At 40.6% G+C, this 27,267-nt stretch overlaps 1 protein-coding gene across 8 annotated transcripts in view; it reads right to left on the bottom strand.

Annotated features, from left to right (window-relative positions):
• The window catches only part of TMEM108 (transmembrane protein 108), a 647,919-nt gene that overhangs the window by 379,104 nt on the left and 241,548 nt on the right, over positions 1-27,267 (bottom strand). For 6 of the 8 annotated variants that reach the window (XM_034994829.1, XM_034994867.1, XM_034994847.1 and 3 more), the window contains one exon: positions 3,307-3,425. The gene's annotated coding sequence lies outside the window, so the exon portion shown is untranslated. Of the gene's footprint in view, positions 1-3,306; positions 3,426-6,883; positions 6,904-18,257; positions 18,411-27,267 lie in introns of those variants that run through there. The other 2 variants (XM_034994838.1, XM_034994888.1) reach the window with 2 other exon arrangements.

Below are 27,267 nucleotides of genomic sequence, written 5' to 3'. Positions count from 1 at the left end.
TTTTCCATAATTTGGCTGTTGCTGACAGTGCTGCTATAAATATTGGGGTGCATGTGCCTGCTGAATCAGCATTTTTGTATCCTTTGGATAAATACCTAGTAGAGCAATTGCTGGGTCATAGGGTAGTTCTATTTTTAACATTTTGAGGAACCGCCATACTGTTTTCCAGAGTGGCTGCACCAGTTTGCATTCCCACCAATAGAGCAAAAGGGGTCCCCTTTCTCCACATCCTCACAGATATCTGCTGTTTCCTGAGTTATTAATTTTAGCCATTCTGGCAGGTGTGAGGTGATATCTCATCATGGTTTTGATTTGTATTTCCTTTGAGGGTTACTTATGTTCTTTGGTCTACTTATACATGAGTCATTTTAACGTTAAGAGACCACCCTATCAAAAACAATCCCTTAGATGTGGTGTGTACACACACACACTGGACTATCACACAGCCATAAAAAAAGAATGAAATCTTGCCATTCATGACAACATGGATTGACCTATGTTGAGCAAAATAAGTCAGACTGAGAAAGACAAATACCTTATGATTTCACTCATACGTGGAATCTAAAAAACAAAACAAATGAATAAACAAAGCAGAACCAGACGTATAAATACAGAGAACAAACTGCCAGAGGGGAGGGAAGTGGAAGGATGGGTATAAATGGGTGAAGGGGAGAGGGAGATACAGGCTTCCAGTTATGGAATAAGTCACGGGAATAAAAGGCACAGCATAGGGAATTTAGTCAATGATATAGTAATAGCACTGTATGGTGACAGATGGTAGCTACATTTGTGGTGAGCATAGCAGAACACATAAAGAAGTTGAACCAATATGTTATACACCTGAAACTAACATAACATTCTGTGTCAACTATACTTAAATTTAAACATTTTTTTAAAAAGCAATTTCCAAGAGGGGAATAATGAAGGGGGGGAAATCGGAGGGGGAGATGAACCATGAGAGACGAGAGACTCTGAAAAACAAACTGAGGGTTCTAGAGGGGAGGGGGGTGGGAGGATGGGTTAGCCTGGTGATGGGTATTAAAGAGGGCATGTTCTGCATGGAGCACTGGGTGTTATACGCAAATAATGAATCATGGAACACTACATCAAAAACTAACGATGTAATGTATGGTGATTAACATAACATAATAAAAAAAAAAAGCAATTTCCTTCACTTTTCTTCTCAACGTTCTTTCTGCCTCCTTCACTACCCTCTTTCTTAACTTTCCAAAAGAAAGCCTTCATTCAGAATATATTGCTGCAATGAATAGGGCATGAGCTTTCAAATAAAATCAGAATCCAGTACTGTTCATTATTTCCCCTACCACTAATCATTAGCCCTTCTTCAAACTCCCAATATTCCTCAGTTAATACTTGCACAAGAGTGATCCTTGGGTCCTGGAAATTTGGGGAGACAGACAATGTTTCTTAACATTTACAGAGCCCCCATGTAGTCATCCAGTACTATGTACATCACTTCCTTGGTACTGAGTTATAAATTCTGTGTCTCGTTTGCAGGTAGGGAATCTAGCAAAATGAGGCTAAATAGTTAAAACACAGTCCCAGAAAAACTCAGAGCAAAATTCAATCCCTTCAGCAGTATTACTTCAGCAGTGGTTCTCAACCAGGCAATTTCCTGCCCCCAGAGGACACTTGGTAATGTCTAGAGACATTTTTGACTGTGGGGAGTGCTACTGCAATCTAGTGGGTAGAAGCCAAGGACCCTGCCAAACAGGCTACAGTGCAGAGCACAGCCCCCACCACAAAGAACTGCCTGGCTCAAAATGTCAACAGTGCCAAGGATGAGAACCCCTGCTCCTCTGGCAATTCTAGCATGACTTTCTTTGGGCCCCTAATCAATAAAGAATGGCTCCCTCTACAGTTTGATCCTTGTACAGTATTTACACAGAAACATGCCAATCAAGTGCTATTTCTGGCATTATATACTTTTTAGTTACTTTAAAAATACAAGATATATGGGAGCCACAGAGGAAAATGAGGACAGCTAGCAAAGGCAGGCTTCTTTTCTTTAATGAGAAAACCTAGCAAAGATCAGGTCCCTGCACCAGCAACCTCCAGACCCTGAGCTATGGTCTGTATCTGGCTGCTCACCTGGACTCTTCAGTTGCTGACGAGCTTTGCAGCTGCCTTTTCTCTGCTTTGCTTATCTCTAAGCATGTGCATCACTCCAGAGCAGTAATGATGTATGCTTATGGGAATCTACAGAGATCTACATCCCCTAATTTTCTATTTTGGTCAGTAAATTGTACTCATTACTGAGCCATGTGAGGCACTGAAGGACATCAGCCTTTCTGGGTGCCCTCTGTGTGAGCCTGGGTAATGGGACATTATCTGCCAAGGGTCCACAGTATTGAACTGAGATGCTTACAACAAACTTCCATCCAGTTTTTCAGCTGAGTACCATTTTTTTTAACCTCCTCTCTTTCCTAACCATCCTTAGCTCTGCTTAGATCCATATTAATTACAATTTTCTCTTCAAGGAGTCTGGTTTTAGTTTAAGCTCTTAAAGCCAGGAAGCATAGAAAGGTTATGATGTCTTTTCAACCCATCCTTCCTGGACCTCCACATGGACTCTGAGAAGGGCATTCCAAATAGTAAATTTCTCCCTCTGGTCTCAAAAATCTTCAGCACAAATGAAAATCCAAAGCCAGCTTTAATTATAATGCTCCCAATGCCCACATTCATTATACTAGGGACTGCAAATAGAGAGGAGTGAATGGACACGTAGCTTCCAGTGACACTGGATAAAATAAAACGGAACAGGAAGAACCACATGTTTGCTACTGCTATTATCCACCAAAGTGGGAATCATCAACTCTTTAGTAAGCTATTTCCTTCCTGGAAAAAAATTTAAATGATTAATGAAGGAAAAGTTAAGCAAAGTAAGCCATGGAAGAGGAGGATGCTGGGAGAGGGGAATGTATGTCAACAGAGCTAACAGTAGGATATGGCTACAAGAAAAAGGCAATCAGGCCTGATTCTCTTTTCTACTACATATGTCAGGAAAGTCAACCAGCTCCTCCCATGTAAATCATACCCATTCAAACTCACTGAAAATTCCTCTGTTGAGGTATTTCCATGCAGTTTCCATCCCATCACTTTGATGGAATTTTCTCTTCATAACTGTTGATTTGTATGGTGTCTATAAGTTGAATCAATAAAGGCTTTGGGAAGCTTTCAAAGACAGAGCACTTAATTGCACTGACTCAAAGAGGCTAGTGAGACAAGAACCTGTAGGACTTAGTAAAACCAGAAAAACAACGGCAGAGAATGCCTTTGACTTACCCTGGAGTAAAGGGTGTGAGAGCCTTCAAACGCACTTACATCCTCATGACCCATCAGCTCTGCTGCTTTTCACCACTCACTCACTTCTGCATGCTGGACCACCACTGACCGATCACCAACTGCCAAAGACAAAAAAATAAATGAATGCATTAGGCCAGAAGACCCACAACTTCAAGCCCAGAGCCGCAGCTCAAGTGAATTTGTGAGTAGTCTAACTGCTTAACACATAGACCCAAGGAAATGTAATGGCTCAAGCCCAATTAAAGTTTATTTCTGGTTCCCATATACATACTGAAGAGGCAAACAGGTTGGTCAGTGATCCAAGCACCCAGGCTAACCTAAGTTTTGCAACTTTTTTAAAAACTTGATTTCCAAGCTTGCCCTAGGAATTTTCTCCATTCCAGCCAGCCAGAAGTGGAGAACAGCATGGAAGCTCACACGGGTATTCTCTGTGTTTTTTTTTTCCTGGAAGTGGGTTGCAACACTCTTCCACTTCCATTCACATTTTGGTGGCCAGAAGCAGTAACACAGCCACACCTACAACCATGCGCTGCTGGGCAGCTAGTAGTTATTATCTATCATACAAGGCTGGCTCCAGCCCAACCAAGAAGACAACATTCTATTTGGTACAACGTTCTGGGTAAGACACTAGCACAATAACCTTGACTTAGTTACTTAAGAAGCGAATCTTGGTTCCCTGATTTTTTATCTGTAAAATACCTCTTCCCTCAGAGGATTAATGTGAAACTCCAAATGAGACAAAGCAGCACTTCTCAGACTTTAATGTGCACACATAGCACCTGCGCATCTTGACGAAGTGCATTCCAATTCAGTAGGTCCTGAGTGAAGCCTGAGAATCTGAATTTCTCACAAGCTCCCAGATGATACCAATGCTGCTGTTCTCTGACCACACACTAAGTAAAAAGGAAATAGAGAATATTTTTGTAAACCAGAAAGTAATTTGCAGATATAAAGAATTCTCTCGGCACCAAATCTGATTATAATTCCCAACTAACCAGCACTTCTAGGAAATGCTTAGTCTAGGTACCATATAAAATTTCATATAGTCACAGATTTTTAGAAATAGAAAGAACTTAAGTGGTCACTATTCTCTCTTCTTATTTTCCACACAGGGAAATAAACTCAGATGTCAATAATGCCCCCAAAATCTCACAATAAATTAGTGTACTGGGAATAGAATGCAGAAATTTTTACTTTTTTTCTGTTATTACATAAACTCAATTGATAGCCTTCTGAAAAAAGGTAATTTTCTTCTGCTAAAACAAGAACAAATACTACTCTGGCCCATAACCAAAAAGGTACCAAAGGTAGCATTTACCAGCTTAGGTCACTATGGTACCAAATGTAGGCAAGGTGACACAGAAAAGACATCAGGAGATTTTTAAGCAGATGTTCATGATGTAGTGATCTCCACCAAAGTTATGTTTCACATGTCCAAAATAGGACTTGAACACAAATTAACTTCTGCATAGGCTCTGGCAAAATCAAAAATATTTTCAATATATAGAAACTCTGAGTCACTACTATTTGGGAGACAATTAGAAAAAGAATTTGGGGTTGCAAATAGAAAAGAGAAATAAACAAGAATCAGCAGTTTCTGTGATAAATTCTGAGGACAAAGGAACCTCAAGATTTTTTTTTTTTATCCCTGGCATGTATGCTATTTTTGCATCTCTGAGATCATGGTGAGTCCTAGGAGCTTACAGTAAAAAAACAGTGCAATGAAGGACGTCAGAAGTGAAAAACAGGAGTCAACCCCCCAAGTCACAAGTCAGAAAAGCACTATCTATCTGGAAATCAGATCAGATTGAGGGAGAAAGGAGGTTCTTACAATGCTTGTCATCTTCAATGAAGGAACATGAATATGAAAGTGTTTTGGTGAAATCACAAGGGAGTACTTACTGGGCAAGCAATGATAAATGGAAATCAATACTTGCACATCCATTATTAATTTAAAATGAATAAAATGCTATTAGCATCTTCATTTAGTGAGCAATTTTAAACATTTCAATAAAGGTAAAAGGGTCTAAGAACTTCCATAGGTTTACTTCTGTACTCTAACCCCAGCCCTCATGCACTATATAGTGTCTTTAGCTCCTCAAAAACTCTCCCATCCTGGCAATTTTCCACAACCCACTCTAGACTCTAGAATTTCTACCCTATTTTTGTGCCATGGATTCCACTCCCTCACCCCCAACCCAGCTTTGGCAGTCTGTTGAAGCCAAAGAAACTCCTCCTCAGAATGTGTTAAATGTTATAGGATTACAAAAGAAGCCTATTATATGGACATATTCTTTCCACGCAGCACTCACAGTTCCATGAACCTAGTATAAGAATATCTGATTGGTAAGGGACTCTTCTAGGATGATGAAAGTTTTTCTTCTAGGAAACAGTATGCAAAAAGTTTGAAAAACCCAAAGATGCACATAAAGAATCCTGTGCAGGGTCAGTCAGTGAAGAACAAGCTGCAAAGAAAAGCCTGACCTTGAATTTCTACCCAAACTCAACATTATTCATGCTGTGGCTTTAAAATGCTACATTAAGGAATTACTCAGAATTTTCTTGGCTCCAGCCCTGCAGACATAGCATATTCTGAGTCCTGATGGCAAGTGGAGAAAGGCAGCATTGGAGAAGGAAAGATGGAGAGGAGTCTGAGCTTGGGTGCTAGTTCTCTAACGAGTTCTCTACCACTAACTAGTTCTGTTAGCTTGGTCACTCAGTCCTGAGTTGAAACTCTGCCTATTAGATGAGAAAGTTGAGTTAAACCATCCATAGGGTTTCTTCCAACTCTGAATTATTAGGATTCTAAGACAATACACAATCATTTCTCTGGAAAGAAGTATTACTGAGATTTCTTTTTGCCCTAGGCTCACAGTTTGAAATTACCTTCTAGATGAACTTTTCAGAGGCTTCAGAAATACCTTACAAGAGTCACCCTGCCACAGAATAAGACTTGAAAGAGATTTTAATAGACATGTATCACCTCAGCAATCCCAGTGATCAGGCAAGAAAATGGAGTTTCAGAAAGGCAAAGATTTATTTGAGGTCACATAATGAGACAATGTTAATGGACTGTTGTAACTACTGCCATCTAGCACCAGCAGGATTTTAGGATTCAGCACTGGTAGTAAAAACCAGCTCATCAGTTCTCTTGGAGACAGAAATAAACCTCAAATAAGCTGAGCCATAGGGAGTGAACTGCATGAGGAAGCAGGTGATTGGGGTAATGACACCTAGAGGCAGCCTACTGTGTAGCTCAGGCAGGGTCAAAACTGAGGTTCTCATATACATTGTAACTTCACTGGCAACAGCACTCACCTCCTTCAAATACCATGGTTACAAATTGCATCTCAAAGAACAGTCAAAAACAAAGAATAGCTATTTTAAAAGAGGGGAACAGATAAATGAATTCTGGCTCACAAGCTTAATAAAACCAAAATTCAAGATTTGGAGTAACATAATCTTGAAAGGACAGCTTTAGCTAAGAAAACCTTAAAATACTTCTTAGTAATTTCCAAGTTTTAGAAGAAAACGATTCAGAATAACTTTGACCTACCTGGACAGCCCTGCAGTACAGTAACAACAAGCACTGCCTTTACTGATACTCTCACCACCACCTTCAGAGCATGTAATTACTGGATATTGATCAGGTTTAAAAGTCACATGTATATTTCCATAGTCCTGTCCATATGTAGACTAGCTTCACGTGCAAAGAATTAGAACCATGACATTGTTGTGAATTTTGATTGAATCAGGATTTCAACCTCATGTTCAATTAAGCAACATGTATGCCAAGAGCTTTTAAAACCTATGATATAATGCGTAATTGTTGCCTTTTCCCCTATACACACCCAGCAAAGTAACTGTACCCATTCCTCAACCTCCAACACACATTATTTCTACCTAATATAAACAGTTGGGCTTTCAGAACCTTTTTTTTTTTTTTTTTTTTTTGAGAGCTGATAGCCTTTCAAAATCTGGAGGCTACACACCACTGGTTTGCCAGCTCTGTTTCATCTCCTCCAGGAATTCCAGAGACAGCAGTGCCATCTACTGGTAGGGAGGGCACAACTTATTTCTGGAAGCCTGTGGGTGACATGAGCCAAAGATCTGAAAGAATGGCAGGCTAGATTGTGTCTTTGTGAGCCTTTCTTTTCTAGAGCATATAAGAAACATAACTGATGCTTACTTACAACCTGAGAAACGGAACCTCCGTAGGAGTCTCCACATGAAGGGCAGCTCCTGTGGAAGCCATACAAAGCCCAGCCAGGCTAGCCAATAATGAGCTCTGCCTGGAAATGCCTCCTTAAGGCTCCAAAGAACCTCACTGAATTAAACATTTCCTGGCTCTCCTTTTCCCCCAGTGCTTCTGTTATCAGATGATCTCACCCATGCCCCCACCTGTGGCAATGTTATCCAGCTTTATCTTACAGCATGCATCTTAGGGAAGGTGCTCAGATCCATCTCAAAGTAAAGGCTCTTATATTTACACAATGTGACACAGATCCCGCTCAAAGGACACTATTGCTTAGGTATGCAGGTCGGACTCTAATTTCTCTCATTGCTCTCCATCCTCCCTGTTCCTGACCCAGAGAACAGAAATGACAGAAAGGAAATGATTTCGTTGTTGCTTCGAAAGCAACACTAGTGGGCTTTCATTGAATCGGAAAATAAAACCTTGTCTTGTAGGTCACTGAGGTAACACTGCTTCCCTCAAGATGAACTAAGCCAGCCACTCTTTCTCTTTTACCTTGTATAAACCTATACATGTTTCTCTACTTTTTTAAAACCCATCTCTCTTCCAAAGGCTAAACATAAACATACTATGACCTTTACATAATTTATATAAAAATGATATTTTTCTAAACATAAAAGCATATTTTTTCAAACTATACCACCTACCCCACCTTCAGAATTCCTTCTCCCCCACCCCATCACATGCCATCTTAAAAAAAAAAATCATTGGTAAATTGAATTATTCACACTAATTTACTTTATATTCCAATCTATGGGGTAACAACCTATAGTCACTTTAATAGGGTCATTTGTTACATTCCCAAAAAGCTTTGCAGCAACTTTACTTCCATTCACCTCAGAAAACCATCAAAAAGTTGATTTGCTACAGCTGATAAACGTTCCGATTCCCCTAACAAATTTAAGTGTTCCTGCTTCAATTTGTTTTAACTTGCCAAGTAAACTGATTTCTTAGCAAGTGTAGGCATTTCATAGGCATGAGGTGTGTCTTGGATGTTTGAAAAATCAGTGTTTCCTAAAGAAACAAAACTTTGTATGTGGGAAGGTAAGAGTAATAAAAGGGCTTTGAAGGAGTATCAGGAGGTCTCCAAGGAATCGGGTAGAGAGATTCTTCTCATCTCACACCAGAATAAGTTTTAAATAGATTACAGTGAAACTCCAGCATATGGTAAAAATCTTCCTAATGACTGATGAATCATTTCTTACCAAGTAAACCACCAGATACATCCAACAAAGTAGTGGAAACCTGAAGGGACTTTTAATATTTCATTATAAGATATACAGTATGCCCTTGCTATTACAGGTCTGGGGAAATGGAGAAGGAAAGCAGATGTCTTGCACACAACTTCCTTTTTTAAACTATGACTTAGAGGAGACAGCCCTTCATCCCCAACACACAAACCGTTTTTGGCATCCAAATGGTCTTTAAACAAGCACTTTTCAAAGAACTGAGGAGGTCTGAATAGGTGTAATTTACATCATGCCTTCCCTTCTCCCTACAGGCCATTAACACGCTCAAAATAATTACTCTCTTCTGCACACCAGAAAGACCTCAGTTTACAGAGATAACCGCCACCCCACCCCACTGACCCCCCCAAGCCCCTATCTTCTTGCTGGAGAATCTCAGTGTTACGATCTGGTCTGCAGTTCACTGCAGGCATTTCCCTCCTCAGGATTTACCAGTCATCGGTTTCACTGTATCCGTAATTCCTTATTGTAGCCTCTCATTTAGACCTGCTCCTGCTCATTTAGACCAGTGCCCAACTGCTTAAAACATTTTTTTTCACCTCTTAACGAAGATCTGGATTCCCTCGGCAGGCTAAAAGCGTTCAGTATCGATGCAACTCTGGCGTGAGAGCTCGCGTGCAGGTCCGGAGAAGCCTTCTACCCGCAACACTTGGGCTCGGTCCACCGGTCGCGACCCCCCCTCCCCCGCCCGCCCAGCTGCGCTAGGAATTCGGCGTCGGTCGCCGCCGGATTAGTTCGAGTCCCGCGGCTTGGCTAAAGTGACACATTTTTCCCCCTTCCTTCTCACATGTGACAGGTCCCACTGCATTAAAGTCATCCTCTCCCGAGCCCAGCCCAGGTCCGGAGTCCACTGATGCCCGCGCCACACCACGCTCACCCTTTAGCAGGGGAGGGGGCCGATACCAGCATCCCTCCAGGCGGGAAACAAAGGCAGAGACGAGGCTGCCAAGTGGGCAACTCCCCTCGGGCGGACTCGTCACCGTGGTGAGGATAGGAAGGTGCATTTAGAAGGTAGGGAAAGGGAAACCGAGGCACCCAACCGGGGTGGCTGAGTGCGAGTCTGCATCCTACCCGAAGCAGAGCTCCCCGGGCGGACCCCAGACTCCCCCCTTCACCCCGCCCAGCCCTGCCCACCGGGCTAGACCGCACTAGCCGCGGTAGGGGCAGGGGGCCGCCCGGCGGCGGCGCTTACCTCAAGACAAGCGCTCCGGCTCCCTCCGACGGCTCCGGAGAAAGCCCCGCCGCTCGCGCACGCGCACTCGCGCTCTCGTGGCTTCGCGCCCCCGCGCGCGCCCCTCCGTCCGGGCTCTGGCCCGCCCCAGCCCTGTCCGTCAGAGTCCACGAGAGCCAATCCGGTAACAGGAAAGGCCCGGTGCCGGTCACGTGGTCTGGCCAGCCAATCACCAAATTGCCCTCGGCAGCACCCGCTCCGATGTCCCTGGGGGTTCGGTTGCTACCCAGCCGAGCCAGTGCGAAGCGGGCACAAAGGGCTGAATCTGTTTTCCAGAGCTGTTTTTGCTCAATGAATGAATTAATAAGTCAACTGATATTTGAAATTCTAAATATTAATAGCAGTCACCTGGGTATCTTGTTAAAAGGAGGATTCTGATCCAGTAAATCTGGAATGGAAACCTGAGATTCTGCCTTTCTAGCAAGCTCCAGATGGTGATGATGATGCTCCTGATCTGAGGACCACGCTTTGAGTAGCAAGATTTTAAGGGCACCTGTCAGAAAATGGTTTAGCCCTTGTTCCATATTATCTGAAAGTTTCACGACCTTTTCTTTCCTTCCTTCAGTGATGGAAAGCATTCCAGGGCCTGAGTAACATGGGAGGTGTCCTGGTGACACTCATAATTTGGGCACTGGCTGAGGGAAAGTGCATTTAATTCCCACATCACCTCTGCCAACTTGATGGTTGGAGTGTGGAAACTAGAAGTAGTAGAGAACACTAGGTTTACTTTCATTCTGAAGTATTTAGCATGTGTGTCAGAAAGCAACGTAAGTAATTTTTGCTTTCTGGAAATTTACCTTCTGTCATAGAACTATACAAGCAAACTCAGAAAGAAACATATAGGAAAAACATGCAGAGAGCTATCGGTCTCAGCATCTTGAACAATTCAGGCATAAGCCAGAAAGGTTGTAAAATAATCTACGTTAGGAATCTTAAAAATTGCCCAGACATCCTTCTGTCAGTAATACCAGGGTCTGGAAGTCAGGAAGTCCATTGTCTCCGCCATCTCTCAAAACGTGACCTAAACGTAAATGTGTTCAGACCTGCCAGCTAGAACCTTTGTTGTTCAGCATCGTCAAGCTCATATTACCTACCCAGTAGTGTACCAAGGTGATTCAAAGGCCTAAGTGCTAAATTCTCCAAAACCTTCTTTCCCCAGTTCTTCAGACCATGACAATGCTTCAACCAGCTTTCTGTCCTATTCATCAAGATGATCAGACTGCCACTTAGAGAAAACTTCACCTTTGTCTGTGTATCTTGGGCCTCTCTGGCTTATCAACTGCAGAAGTGAAGCCCCCTTAGCAATCTTATACATTGCTTATCACAGTGTCTGTATTAGAGATGGCTTAGCACAAAATCCAGGGTTACAGGCAATACATCAACAAACCTAGCACAACAATGGTTCCGGCTAGATCAAGAGTAAAGAAATATCTAATCAAGAAGAATCTATTTAAAAGTCTCAAAGTTTCTTTTGCTATCATTAAATCACTGTATCCCAAGCCTGGCTGCACAGTAAAACTTTTAAGGAAATAGATTTTTTGGGCACTGTGCATAGAGATTCTGATTGGGGTAAGGAGTGGAGCCTCAGCAGCTGTAGGTTCTAAAAGATCTACAGTGGTTTGTATCTAGCCTTGCTTGAGAAAACTGGCATAAGCTGCCAGGTTGATGGACTCATTCTTTAACAAGGGAAAACCAACTCTGCAACATAAATCACTAATGACATAAAGACTCTGATAAGAGGAAAGTTTCCACATAATTTGTGAGAATAGATTTTTTGTTAAGGCCAAAAATAATTGACAGGTAAGAGATACTCCCAGCCTGTTGAGTGGAACAAACTGAAAAGCAATGTCCACAACTAGGTTTAATTCCAGTTGATTAACTAAATATTTAAAAAAAAAAAAATCTACCACCTTTTAGTCATACTAATCAACTCTCTTAATACCTTCATGTGTTTTATGCTCTTCTTAACTAAAAGCAAATTTCTTTGTGAGCATTATTAAGAGTTATTCTCTGAGGTTTTCCCAAAGTGCAACAGAATCACCTGGAGTACTTGTTAAAATGCAGATTTCCAGCATACCCATCCTGAACTTCCTTTAGCCTCTCCTGTAACAATCTGAAGCTGCACTAAGTTACATTTGAGTCCAGTGGTACCTCCTGATACAGAAAATATACATTATAGGCAAACCCTCAAGTAAAATAGATGTGCTATTAGTTTAGTTTGCCATGCTGGCTAAATAAATCTTATTTTATTTTAAAGAATTCCAAGAGATTCTTGATTCTTTTTCCTGGGTTTTTGCCAAATTCTGTCATTTTGTGAAATAAAGAGATTAGTGCTTGGATCTTAGAGAGCTGTTGTTGCCCAGACTTTTTCTATGGAGTGATATTTGCATTAGTGGTGTATGACCTAGTTTTTAAATGAATTAGTGAGGTCCCTTCAGAACAATGTGCCAACGAGAACCACCTTGCTCGAAAGTGACTTTATTTGTCACATCAGAAAAATGGAAGCCTAATGTAGGGGCCAGCAAACTAGCTTCCCTCCTGCTCTGACACTTTTAAAAATACATTTCACAGCATTCCAACGGGGGAGAAATTTTTCTCACCTTGTAAACTTGTAGCTTTATCTACTGAGTAAAATAAGGACAGTTTTCACTGATATTTAACTAGCGTGAATAATGTAAATTTTTAACAAGAAAAAAGCATTTATTTTTCTCATTGTGACTGTCATCATTACAAAGAAGGCAACAAGAAACAGAGATTCTTGCTTGAGGTTAAGAATTTGAAAAAAGAACATCCAGGCAGCCCTTCATTTTTGTTTCTCAGTCTGCCTGCCTCACATACATAAACTGGCTATCCTATCTCAAGAAATGGATATGTGTGTATCTGATTTAAATCATGAGTTAGCTTAAGCAAGGCCCCTCCCCATTACCACCCAGAAATTGCTTAGAAAGAGATTTAGGTTTACTTGAAAACAAACAAGATGAAGACCTCCAAGTCTCCAGGAATCTATCCATTGCTCCATTAACGATCACAACTCCTACAGACTGCTTTATGATTGCTAATTATGTTTTAATCTCACTATCAATAAATAGCTTCTCTAAACTTAATTGATTTCATTCATGAAGACCCAATATTACGCAAGATTCTAGTCTCCGTCTCTCATATAAATCTGGTCAGGATAATATTTTATATCTATTGTATCTGTGTTTTAATAACTGGTACCTTTTTTTAAAAAATATTTTTTAAATTTATTTATTTGAGAGAGAGAGAGAGAAACAGCATGAGAGGGGAGAGGGTCAGAGGGAGAAGCAGGCTCCCCGCCGAGCCGGGAGCCCGATGTGGGACTCGATCCCAGGACTCCAGGACCATGACCTGAGCTGAAGGCAGTTGCTCAACCAATTGAGCCACCCAGGCGCCCACTGGTACCTTTTTTTCATTCAGTGTAACTGTATACAGATTTAACCTAACACCCTGGACATTTTTTAGATAAGTTCATTTTCTCTGTATTCTTTATAGGATTTATTCTATAATTCACTCTATAATTTATTATACATAAATAACATATTCTTTTTTATTTTTTATAAAATAATAATACTTAAAATATGTGTATATAATAACATACACATTGGTATGATATGCCTCTCCATACCTCCCCCAACTTAAGAAATAAAACATTTTTAATACAAAGTGCCCATGTATTGCTCCCAACAAATTGATTGTTTTTTATGAAGATATCACATTTAGCAAGCTTAGCTACAAAAGAGAGAAAATGGTTTATGGAAAGAAATACCATATTGTATGCATATAATAGAAAACAAATATAAATGGGTAAAATTTTTACTGAATATTTGGAAGTTCCCAAACTTATATAAGAAACAAATAACAGAGCTGGAAATTTCAACTGGTCCAACACCTGTGTTTTACAGTTACAAAAATGAACCTGGAAAGCAGATAACTTTTACAAGACAATACCAATAGTTTGGAGCCAGGGTGAAGGCATCAGGTCTCATTCACTCAATGAAAACACTAAATGTCCTCTTCTTTTAGCTCATTTTAAGAGAAATAAACCACCACAATTCACAATAAAAAGTGTTATGTTGCAAGTGAGGCTCATAACCTAAGAGAAATCACATAGAAGGAGCACCAATTCTGACTGATGAAATTAGGGAAGGTTTTCTGTAAAAAGTGATGCCTGACCTGAATTCCAAAGAACTGGTAAGAGTTAGCCTGCAAAGCACTAGAGACTGGGTGCTGCAGGACTGGCAATAGCCCATACAAGAGTGTAGAACGCTGGGGATGAGAAAATAGTTTAATTTGACTAGATGTGAAAGGGGGAAGAGTATGATTGAAGGGTGGGAAAAGACCAGAATGAGAGGATGAAAAAATGCATGATATGCCATTCCTTCCTCCTGTAATCAATCATAGCATTCAACTCTATTCTAGCAATTATGAGTAGAATCTAAGACCAAATCCCAGTTCTTCCACTTGCCACTTGTGTAAACCTGGACAATTTGGCCCTTGGGAGGTATTAAATAAATGATTGCATAGTCTTCTCATCTGTAAAATGGAAATAATGGCAATACAAGTACTTGTCTCTTACAAGTTAATGAGCTAATTAAATAATATAAAGTGCTTAAGGAGCACTTGGTGTGTAGGAAGTGCTAAATAAATGTTAGCTATTAGTAATAACCTCCTGAACCTGGATGTGGCCTCAGACTCCTTCTCAACAGTGTTACTGGCCTCCAACTTCAAAAAATCAGAATGGCGGGGCACCTGGTTGGCTCGGTTGGGCGTCTGCCTTTGGCTCGGGTCATGATCTCAGGGTCCTGGGATCGAGCCCCACATCAGGCTCCCTGCTCGGCAGGAAGCATGCTTCTCCCTCTCCTACTCCCCCTGCTTGTGTTCCCTCTCTCGCTGTCTCTCTCTCTGTGTCAAATAAATTAAAAAAAAAAAAATCAGAATGGCACTCAGAGGGATACTGCCCAGCACTTCCTAGTGCCTAACACAACTCTGATTCAGAGCTCTACAGCCTAGTGCCACTCACCTATTCTAATTCTTGACCACATTTAAGCAAGTTCTCTATGAAAAAAATGTCCCTCTCACTCCAACGCCAAGTCACACACACACACACACACACACACACACAAAACCCAGCTGTTGGCACAACTATTTTCTTGAACATTTAAAGAGATTATTTTCACTGTTGGTTTTTTTTTTTTTTTTGAATTTTTAATAGAACACATCATACCCTAAGATGTTTGGATTTTTGTCCCTTAGATATATTACTTCTCACTTGCTCACACTCAAGTTTATATGCCATTTCTATAGCTATACCTCCCAGATTTCTGAACTGTATTCCCACCAGCTTTCCATTCCTATGCAGAAGAGCTTAGCATCCTCTCTGAAGATGCAATATTGGGGTATGTGGCTTCTGCCAAATGATTTCTAAAATTTCTCCAGATTAGTTCCTGGGACTGGCGTGGGTTCACGCATGCATTCATTTCCACTCAGAAACATCTCTGGGCTTCTCTATGTTGAGTAAGAACTAAACTAGATAACAAGGAGACACAGAGCCAAGCAAACAGGGGTGGTTTCCATTTGGGGAAAGCTTACTATCCTCTGCCTATCCTTCAAGCCCTATCCTCTGGACTGAGAAGCTCTGTTAGTCCTGGGGTGGAGACTGTTGATGCCCAATCAAGATCCCCCTTGGATCCCTTTCACCAGCTCTGTGCTCTCATCCCCTAGCCTCCACTCCTTTTGCTATAATCTTCAGAGGATTACCTTTGACATTGGAGCCAACTCACCTATATGGAACAAAAAGTGCCTGAGAGTGACATCACCCTGTTGAGCAGCCCACAGCCAATGACTAGCAGGTATACACATATAAAAATTCAGCTCCATTACTTCAAAGTGTGACACACTGTGCAGTGTAATTTACACTACAGGACTCCCTAGATCAGACTGAATCTGTTGCTTGAAATCCCACCCTTACCTGGCTCTTATGAGTTCCTCCTAGGAGCACTTCCTTATAAATCACTAGCACCTGAATGCTTGGCTCAGAGTCCACTTCTGGGAGTACTCAACCAATGACCACTCATTTCTTACTACTATGGTGTAGCATTCATCCCACTATATTTACTTAGTCTAAGTTGAGTGATATGCTCTATATTGTACATTGCATGAGGACAGAGACCATGATTCATTCATCTTTGAAGACCCCAGGTCATGGCACATAGTTGAAACTCAGTAAATCTCTGCTGAATTGACTTGAGCTAAAACATCTCTGGCATGTCTCACCATCTCCACCCATCACCAGCCACTTCTCTGATCTTATCCCCACCTCTCTGTCCCCTGATACTCAGCTCCAGCCACACTGGCCTTCTTAACTGTTCCTCAGATATAACAAATCCACACTTGTCTCTGGCTGGAATACTCAGCTATGGTTTCCCACTTCCCCTCACCTTGCATCTGCAGGTGACCTCCGTCCCTCATTGAATTCAGGTGTCTGCTCAAAGGACTTCTTGTCAGAAAGGCCTTACTTGACCAAGTAATCTCAAGCAGCACTCCCTCCTATAACTGATGCTCTCTAACCCAGTCCTTCTCAACTAGGGTTCCATGACAGTATAATCCCTACAGAAAATGATTTTGGTGACTGTTTTTTTCCATTTCCCAAGGATGGTACACAGCTGGTATCACTCAATATGCATAGTAAAGAAGATAATTCATTGTATATAAAGGGTGCCTTAGGGCATTAGAGTTTAATTCTCTGGTAGAATTGATTGATATGGGCTGCTCTGAAATATCATCTGACTTTATGTTTTCTTTTAAGCTCTTATCAACATCTGACAAATTAATTCTTGTTGCCCTACCCCACCCCCTCATTAGAATTTGAATTTTGATTCCGGTCCTTGTTTATTCCCAGTGTCTAGAACTGGTACATAACAGTACTGAAAAAGTATCTGTTGAATAAGCTTCACAGGATAGATGTATCTTATAACTTTTCAACTATAAAAACAATTCATGTTGGGGCACCTGGGTGGCTCAGTCAGTTAAATGTCAGCTTTAAGCTCAGGTCATGATCCCGAGGTCCTGGGATTGAGTCCAATGCCAGGCTCCTTGCTCAGAGGGGAGCCTACTTCTCCCTCTCCCATTGCCTGCTGCCCCCCCTGCTTGTTCTCTCTCTCTCTGTCAAATAAATAAATAAAATCTTAAAAAACAAAAAACAATTCATGTTAAAACATCTATGTACAGAAAAATGTATATTATAGATTACCCAAGTGAAATGATGAGACAGAAAATGTTAAATGGAATTGGGAAAGCTGAAAAAAATTGTCCAGATAATAATAATAAAAGTTCCTAGTTATCCAAATACAAAGTAACCAACTGTTCAATCAGGATGAGAGATACAGGGGCCCAGGGGTAGGGGGTGGGGAGCAGGTAGGGATGCGGGCTGGATGTTAATAAATTGAGTACTGCTGTCTAAATCTCACTAGGAAGGGAAATAGAGGGAACTTTCATCCTAAACAGGATCAGAAATGGACCCAAGAGAGTGCTGTGGGTGAGCCACTAAGCAAAAATTAATAACATAATTAAATTCTATATCCTCATGGGACCAGGGAAAACCAAGAAACCTGTCCCATATACTCTAAAGTTTTAAAAAGGGAAATTTGATAAATACAAGCCCCATTTAGGAGACAACTGAAAGGAAGGACTTTGAAAAGTCAATAACCCACAAGAAAAGCCTATATACTTTGTTGTTGTTTGCTTTTCATGAAAAGCATATACCAAGGAATGAAAATAACAAGCATTCAAGGTAGAACTAAAAAAAGAATTGCTAGCTAGAGCCATATAAATTATCAGAGAAAAAAGACGGCATTTCCCCCAAATTGGTAAAGGAGTTCATGTGAAGAAAACAAAGAATAACAACTATAAGAAAAACACTCTGAAGAGCACCTTCCAAGTGCTGTGAAACCAATAAAAGATTATTTTAACATGTCAAAGGAAGGAAGTCACTCAAAGAGTTGGTGGAGTCCTTTGATCTTGTTGGGATAAAAGATTTGCTCAAGAATGGAAAGAGGCATATTTCACAGGCTGAATTATTTGCTGCAAATTAAGATACTGAAACAATAATATAGAGACTTTCTTTCCGAGGCTATCCACAAAGAGGGACTAGTTAGAATTACTTGATTATAAGAGTTACCATGTGCTCAGGATACTTTGCAGGTTGAGCAAAATCAATGTGCACAAATCATCAAGACTGAGGCATGGAGAATCTGCTGACTCGTGGGTGACTCGTGTATACAAATGTATAGCCGTTGACCATTCATGTACAGGGTCTCTCTTCAGAAGAGAACTGAAAAAAGATAATCCCAAAGATTATTTAAATATTCAATGATATTTAATCTCAATTATAGGCTCCATGACTTTGCCTGATGTAAAATAACTTAATGAAATGGCCATTTGAGTATACCTGATAAAAATTGCATGTGGCCATGTTCTTTCTATTGCTTCCTATCTCCCTTGACACGACCACTTGTGAATTTATTGGCCAATTACTGGAAACTTACAGGTTAAAAACATTCTGAAAGCCTGGCACAGAGTGAACATTTAATAAATGTTACCTGCTTAAAAATTTTTTTTTTCAGGGGCACCTGGGTGGTTCATTTGATTAAGCTTCCCACTCTTGATTTCAGCTCAGGTCATGATCTCAGGGTCATGAGATCAAGCCCCGCAGCAGGCTCCATGCTGAGCTCAGAGCCTGCTTGAGATTCTCTCTTTCCCTTTGCCCCTGCCCCCTGCTCACACTCACACACTCTCTCTCTCAAAAAAAAAATAAAATTCTTTTTTTGTTTTTCTTCAGTAAATAAATAAAAATATAAAAACCCCAAAAAAAGAAATAAATTATTTTGCTTCCCCTTTATTTTCTTTCCTTGTTTGTACTGAGCTCCTCCTGAATATCCATCAGCCATCTCCTGCTACATCAGCAATAGTCCTCTGACAAAAGTTTCTACTAACAAAGGGCCCAAAACATGGCCCTCATATATTCTTATAGCTATTTATGCTTAAGAGCTCTTATGGCTATAATTCCTCCTGAGAGGACGTAGGGGTAGCTAAAGCCATATTCTCCCACTAGGGAGAATATTCAGGTCTTCTGCTTTCAAAGATTTAAAAAAAAAAAAAGTGATGTTCTTTTGGCTAGAGCCCTCTCCACCCTACTGCAATTGCCTGTGTTTCCTAAGGTTCTAAGTCGTTTCAAAGAGAGCTCTGGACCCAGCCCAGTGCTTCTGCCAAGGGTTTTGATTTCCATAGTCCCAGATCTCTCCCTTGTCAAATATCCTCATCACGCACACATTTTTCTATTAAAAACCAAACTGGGACTAATGTTTCCCATCTCAAAGAGATAATTAGAAATGAGCTTTAGAAAAGTACTTTACTAATTTCCTTCAGTTTAGTCCTACAATATGTCTCTGCTTGAAATGTTATGATGGCTATTATCAACTCACCCATCTCCCAAGTCTGGGTTCAGCACCTCTCCTCTGAGCCCTCATATCTACCCTGCATGTCTTCTAACATGGCCTCTGTCACACTTTATTACAATTCACTGTTCAGTGGTTCATGACCCCCACTAGACTAAGTTCTGTGAGGGCTGGGATCATTTCTATCTTGTCCTTTTTTGGACAAGAACAATGGCCCCTAGAACAATGCCAGGTGTAAAGCAGGTACTCAGTAATCATTTGTTAAATGAATGGAAGCTCTCATTCTCAGAATCCCCCCTCTACTTCTGTGGGCATCTCTGCTGATTCCACTCTGAACTGGAGAGTTGCCATTACCTATTAGTAGGGTCTATCATTAACATTCCTTTATGTATCTTTTCCTTTCTGGGCTCTGTGTTCTCTTCGCTCATATGTGCATGTATAAATATTTAAATTCCCCTCAGGTAAAATTCTTTCCTCTAGTCTCACATTTCTTCCTTTCCCCTTACTAATTTTAGTAAGATCATCAAACCTAGGTAGTGTTACTTCAAATATGAACAGCTGACACCTTGTACACATTGCCAGTGACTCTATCACTGTAGCCATTTATTTTAACAAGCAAAAAAGCAATACAGCAAGATACTCTCCATATTCCATTCCTTTACATTCCAGTTTTTCTAGGTCTAAGTAGAAATCGCCTTTCAAACACTATGTCAGTGGGTCTGAAACTTGAATGTGCATGAGAATCACCTAGAGGGCTTGTGGAAACAAAATTGTTGGACCTTACCCAGAATGTCTGATTTAGTAGGTCTCGGGTGAGGGCTGAGAATGTACATTTTAACAAGTTTCCAGGTGATGCTGATGCCTTTGCCTAAGGACCACACTTTAGAAACACTGTCATGTGTCATTAAGTGACAAACTCAAAGACAATATAAGAAAAAATAATCAACAAATTAATCTAAAGTCTATGTACAAAAGGAATTGTTCTCTATGATTGGTTATGACCAAAGGAGTATCATCATTCCAGGAAGCCAATCCAGTGTGTCACTATAGCTCAAATAATCAGCTGTTTGTTGACTATCATTCAAAAGAAACATATTTTTCTTTCTAATAAAACTTTGCCTACCTCTATCTTCCAAAATTCAAGAAAGCTACAATGGCCCTGGAAGAAGTGCTGGGAAGGACAGCTGGGCTGATAGAAAGCAGAAGTTCTACTGGACAGAAGGCTGCTTTATAAAGCCAAATAAAAGGAAGTAAGAGATTTTTTCATCTGAGAATGGTAAAAGCTAAAAGTTAAGACAATCAAAGCCTCTAACATTAGGAGCATTACAAATAGGTTGATAACCTAATTCTGAAATCCTGGAATGCAGAGGGTCCTTTGAAACTTGCACTTAGGGAGGTTTATGAAGAAAGTATTAACTTCATTCAATGGGTGTAATTTGTGGTACTTATAACCCCTGAATGGATATAAGGAAAATAAAGATAATAAAAATATATTTTGTCAAGTATATAAATAATAAAATAATACATTGTTAGCTTTTTATGGCCCACAGAAGGAAGGACTGCTTATCTCCCTATCACATGGCTCCAGTGATGTCTTTGGTAAAAGAATATGGTGAATACTCCTTGAGTTTTGCCTTATAACCCAGTTCTAACACTTAAAACCAGATGAGCAATTTAACCTTTAGACTTCATGTGGTCCACTTCACCTTGAAGTATGGCCTGTGATCCAAGTTCAGGACCAGTAACTAAAAAAGAATTTTTTTTAACTAAACTCTACACCCAATGTGGGGCTCAAACTCATGACCCTGTGATCAAGAGTCACATGCTCTACCAACTGAGCCAGCCAGGCACCCCCTGTAACTAAAAATATTAAAGTGAATGAATAATAATTCCATTTATTCACACATGCTCCAGCTTTTAAAAAGTGCCACCTGGGCATGGTAATTCAGGTAGTTCTGATAACTGTGTGTTTGGGGACACATCTGTCACCCAGGGCTAAGGCACAGACAGATAAAACATGGCATAAGACACAAAAGAGAAAGAGTGAAAGTGATAAAGACTATGGCTTGAGAAAAGGTTTACAAAACAAATGCAAGGTGAGGTCGGTGGGAAAAGTGTAACCAAACCAACATGAGTTTGCTCCTTTGAGTCAAAAACTACACTAGGTTGAGTTGTTCCACAAAGTAAACTTTATTTGCAGCAAATAAGGAAATCATGGGGAACAGCTTCCAAAACCATGACTCCCAGAACAAGGGTGAATGGGTTCCTTTTATTTAGGGTTAGGATGAATATTTAGAGAGGGAAGCCTGGTCCTCAGATGTAGAGGTGGGCATAAGGTGGTGCATGTGCCTTAAGAAAACATCCCTAGACATATATTGTATGCTATGTAAATGGGCTGACGCTCTTCCGCGGGTGGAGATTTTAGTATCATAATGAGGTAAAGGTAGTCATGGTTATTCTAGAGGTCACTCCATGGTCCATCTGCACAGATGTGAGTCAGGGGTTAAGCTCAGACTGGTCTAGGTGGTCTAGCTGGAGGTCTTGTCAGGGCACCTGCCTTGCTCCAAGGGTGACTTCACTTTCCATTTGCCTGAGTTAAGAGATAAGCTGGAAAGAAGAGCTCAATGAAAAATGTGGGACAAAGGTTGGTGAGTGAGTATAAGCAGGTGGGCAGTAAAGGTCAGGTCTTGGGGTCCAGCTGGCGACAAATGGAGTGCAACAGGCAGGAAGACAGCAGAAAGAAGTGGATGTGTTGTTGTTAAGTTGTAGCCTATTACTGCAACATGGGGATGCAAGATGGATCACATTTCACGATTCTTAAAAAAGAATCTAGAGATCTGAGTTTTTATGAGAATCTGTTCAATTCAATTTAAAAAGGAAATCTCTGTGGGCCAAGCAAAACACATTTGATAAGGGCCTAGATATATCCTTTGGCTAAAAAGGTCCATTCCTCATCCTAAACTCTCCCAAACTCCTTCTCAGAACTGTCATGTGTCTCTGCTAGGTGCAAGGGAAGCTGGGAAGTATAGTTTTTGTTTTTGTTTTTTTGCAGGGTACATTGTGGCCCTGGTGAAAATTGGCATTCTACTACTAAGCAAGAAAGGAGACCACACATCCTAAGGAGGAAAGAGGCCCCATGATTGGGAACGCTAGGTCTAAGAGAATTCTACAGACATTCACTCGCTCGGCAACCTCCCTTCTCTCTGTTCTTGAATGATCCTTGAAGGCCTCTGGACCAATCCATTAGCCTGAGTATAATGTGATTTGTACTGTTTTATTATAGAACTACATTAAATTAAAGGACTGCAATCATTGTGCCAAATGTGGTCATTTACAGTCTAGTACAGGTCTATGTAAAGCAGACAAATGGGAAAGGAAAGATATGCTAGAAGTTCCATGTATACAAATTAAAACTTGAATCCCTGCTTTTGCTAGGACTTTCATGATATGATTCATTTACTTCTCCTGTCATTACCCCAGTCTCAAGACAAGCAAATGTTTGAGAAGTCATTATATTTAAGTTACTTTGGGAAATCTCTTTATAGTCAAAAGCTGGATGGGCCAAGTACACATTTCTCATTTTCATGTCAATGACGGTCTTAGTTGAAAGTCAATTGTACTAATTTTAAAAACCAGAAAAAGAAGACAATAGTCTACAAGTAATGATGCAATGACCATAGGTGAGGATTGACTAAGCCCTCAGGACTGCCTTCTGATTTTTCTGATTTTAGACTTTTTGGCTTCACCTTAAATAACATGGGTAAAATGCATCTAAATGAGACACTAGAAAGAATACTAATTTCAGGTTTTCTATAGTCACAAGAGATCTTGATTCACTGTTGGTTTCACCTATAATTCATTTTCTTTAAATTTTATGATGATTGAGGGTATACTTAACCTTATATTCCATTCACTGGGGAAAAAAGGGAAATCATTTGCCTCCATTTTTACTTTTTATTCATTTCTAGGTATTTTTTTGTTGTTTGCTTTTTAGTTTTGTGTTTTGTTTTTGGTGCCTATGATAAAGTCTTCCTGACTGAATATCTCTTATCAAGATTTTCTGGAGCTAATAATGTCTGAGGAGTTTGTCAAGAGCAACACAAATCCACACTTGAACATTAAATCTTTAGTGCTGGAATTGTTTACTCTGGGCCATGCTGACCAACTCTTGTAACTTCATCTAGTTTCTACGAAGAGGGCTACATCCTTTCATAGAGCTAATGATTGTGTTTCAATCTAGCTAAATCTCTTTGGAATTCATTCTTCGTTACTCTTCCAGTGAGAAATGTCAAGGCCCTGCCTTTTCCTGCAGTTTTAGGGAATGGCTTTTTCTTATCCTTATTCAAAAGGAGGAATCAGACGGGAGTTTTTTTTTTTTTTTTCTACTCAATCCAGAAGTTTCACTTATATTACATTTGCCTTCAGCAACCCAAGCTGCTAAATCTTGGGAACCAGTTCTTCATTCAGACTTTGAAGCCCAGTTCAAGATATAAAATACCCTTCTGTTTTTTTGACAGGCATTGCTTTGGAGTGGATATATGTGCAATACAGCTGCTGGGGCTTATCCAGTAATTTAAACAATCTCGTTATCAAGAAGTCTAGAGATAGGCTCCATAGCAGCTGTGCAATATCATCATTGCAGGTCAGCTTCTCCTGAAAAGTGAATTCTGCCATGGAGACTGAATGGAGGAGGTTTATTGAGGAGTGTGCTTGGTATTAATACATTTTGGGTAAGAAAGGCACCAGCATTGGGTAAGAGAAAGAAGTTGCATTGTGGTGTGGTCACAAAAAAGTCTCAGCTGATCACATGCGAAACTGAAGCTGGCCCTTCAGAGCTTTTCCAAATTGGGGTCAGGGTACAGGCCTTTCTACTCTCTCATCAATCAGTCATTGGATGCAGGCTGCCCACCTGCAAGAAAGGGGCATGACCAGGGGTGAGGTGTTTGTCTTCAGCTGAGGGCGATTCCCAGCAAGAATGACAGTTGAGGGACATCAGCTATCAACAGTCTCAGCAGCTGGGATCAAAGACCTCAGTCCTAAACGGGATGCAAGCAGATATAGCGCAATGCCTACCACAGTTGTCAATGTCCCAGATGCCTTTTTCCTACCTGATCTGCCATTTTAAGCACATGGCTTTCATGTTCATGGTTGCTTCATGATCTCAAGATGACTGTGCCACCCCAGCCTTATTTCTGCTCTCTGGGCAGAAACAAGAAGAAAGAAACAAGGATGAAGAGGTAGCACCTGTATCAGGAAAGCAACTATTTCCCAGAAATGCCCAATAATTTTCCATTATGTTTCATTGGCCAGGGCTTGTCACGTGGCTATGCTAGCTGCAAAGGACGCTGGAAAGTGTGTGTTCTAGCCAGACACTCTGCTGCCTTGGCCAAAATCAGAGATCAGGTTTCAAAAGAAAGAGAAGAGAATGGATATTGGCATTAACAACTAGCAGTTTTCCTAAACCATCTGATTTTCAAAAAGAGTTAACTCCCATTGACAGTATTGGGTGACTCTCTATAAACCTCAAGGATTTTTCCCTATTGTAAGAAGTCACTTCCCTATCTTAATTGTGTTCTAGTTATATTAGACTTCATTTTCTAAGCATGTTTATTTCAAAATAGTAATTCTTTTTCTAAAATATTTTATTTTTAAGTAATCTCTGTACCCAATGTGGGACTTGAACTCACAACCCTGAGATTAAGAGCCGCATGTTCTAGTGACTAAGCCAGCCAAGTGCCCCTTAAAATAGTAATTCTTTTTTTGAGTTTTTATTTAAATTCCAGTTAAATTCCAGTTCCAAACAATATGTTAAGTAGCTGGAATTACATACTTAACATATGTAATATTAGTTTCAGTTGTAGAATTTAGTGATTCATCACTTACATATAATACCCAGTGCTCATCACAAGTGCCCTCCTTAATCCCCATCACTCATTTAACCCATCCCTCCATCCACCTCCCTTCCAGCAACCCTTAGTTTGTTTTCTATACATAAGAGTCTGGGTTTTTATTTTTTATTTTTTTAAAGTCTTTTTTTAAAGATTTTATTTATTTATTTGAGAGAGAGAGCACGAGAGAGAAAAAAATTGAGAGAATGAGTGGGGGGAGAGGCAGAGGGAGAAGCAGACTCCCTGTGGAGAAGGGAGCCCGACATGGGACTCAATCCCAGGACCCTGGGATCATGACCTGAGCCGAAGGCAGACGCTTAACCGACTGAGCCCACCCAGGCACCCAAGAGTCTGGGTTTTTTAAAATATTTTATTTATTTACTTAGGAGAGAGAGAGCATGTGCACAAGTAGGGGGGAGGGGCAGAGGGAGAGGGAGAAGCAGACTCCTTGCTGAGCAAGGAGCCCGATGTAGGGCTCGATCCCAAGACCCTGAGATCATGACCTGAGCCAAAGGCAGACGCTTAACTGACTGAGCCACCCAGGTGCCCCAAGAGTCTATTTTTTGGTTTGCCTCACTCTCTCTTTTTTTTTCCAAAATAGTAATTCTTAAATCACTTCTGTTTCCCTTTCTCTCCCTCATGCATGTGCATACACAGACACAGAATAGTGATATTCCTGTACTGTGAAGAGAGAGTGATGATAAAAACAATCATCATTAGATTCTTGTCAGTGCTTGATCAAATTAAGGTACATCTAGAAATAAGGGAGAAGAAAGGCCATTGTCAAAAGGAACACACAGAGAACAGAAGACTAACAAATCCAAGATGGAGAAACCTGTCAAAGTAGAAATGAGCAGGAGTAGGGTTGCCAGATTTAGCAAATCAAAATAGAGGACATCCAGTTAAATTTGAATATCGTATAAACAATGAATAGTTTTTAGCATAAGTCTATCAGCAATGGACTGAATGTTTGTATCCTCCTGAAATGTACATGTTAAAGCCTAAAGACCTGTGTGATGGTGTTTAGAGGTGGGGGCCTTTGGAGGTCATTAGGTCATGAGGGTAGAGTCCTCATGAATGGGATGCGTGCCCTTATAAAAGGGACCCCAGAGAGCTCCCTCACTCCTTCCAACATGTGAGGACGTGGTGGGTAGATGTTCATCTATGAAGCAGAAAGTGAGCCCTCACCAGATACTGCATCTGTGAGTGAGTTGATCTTGGACTTCCCAGCCTCCAGAACCGTGAAAAATGAATGTCTGCTGTTTAAGCCACCTAGTCTCTGATATTCTGTTATAGCAGCCTAAAGGGATTAAGATAATATTCTAAATATTGCATGGAACATACTGATCCTAAGAATTTGTTACCTGAAATTCAAATTTAAATGCTTATCCTGTGTTTTATCAGGCCACCTTACCTAGGAGGAATAGTGTCACAATCACAAAATTAGATACTGCCATTGTGCCCATTTCTATAGCTACTGACTTCATTCCACCCTTGAAACTTTCCCACAAACCTCTAGCCTAAAAACCACTGTCCAATATTTCTAGGGATTAATCAATCAATGCAGCTAAAGCTGAAGCTCTTTTTTGCAACAAATTACATTTTTAATATTTTCTAGAGCACAGATCCCTTAGGGTACATGGATAAGTTGCAAGTGGGTCTCTGAATCCACTAAAATTGTGTGGAAAATTTTGTGTGTGGGCTTACATGCCTTCTTCTGGGGAGGAGGCCCATAGCTTTTGTCTCATTCTAAAAGAAGTTAGAGACTTGAAATAGTTCATTCCCAAGCAGAGGGCACTGATAAAGCATCAGGAAGCCTGTTAATCTTTCTTGATTATTTTATGTG

Source organism: Mirounga leonina, unplaced genomic scaffold, assembly GCF_011800145.1.
Source record: "Mirounga leonina isolate KUSES-001 unplaced genomic scaffold, KU_Mleo_1.0 Mir_115, whole genome shotgun sequence".
NCBI classification, from domain to species: domain Eukaryota; kingdom Metazoa; phylum Chordata; class Mammalia; order Carnivora; family Phocidae; genus Mirounga; species Mirounga leonina.
The sequence above is the reverse complement of the archived record's forward strand: the minus strand, read 5'-3'. Positions and strand labels throughout refer to the sequence as shown.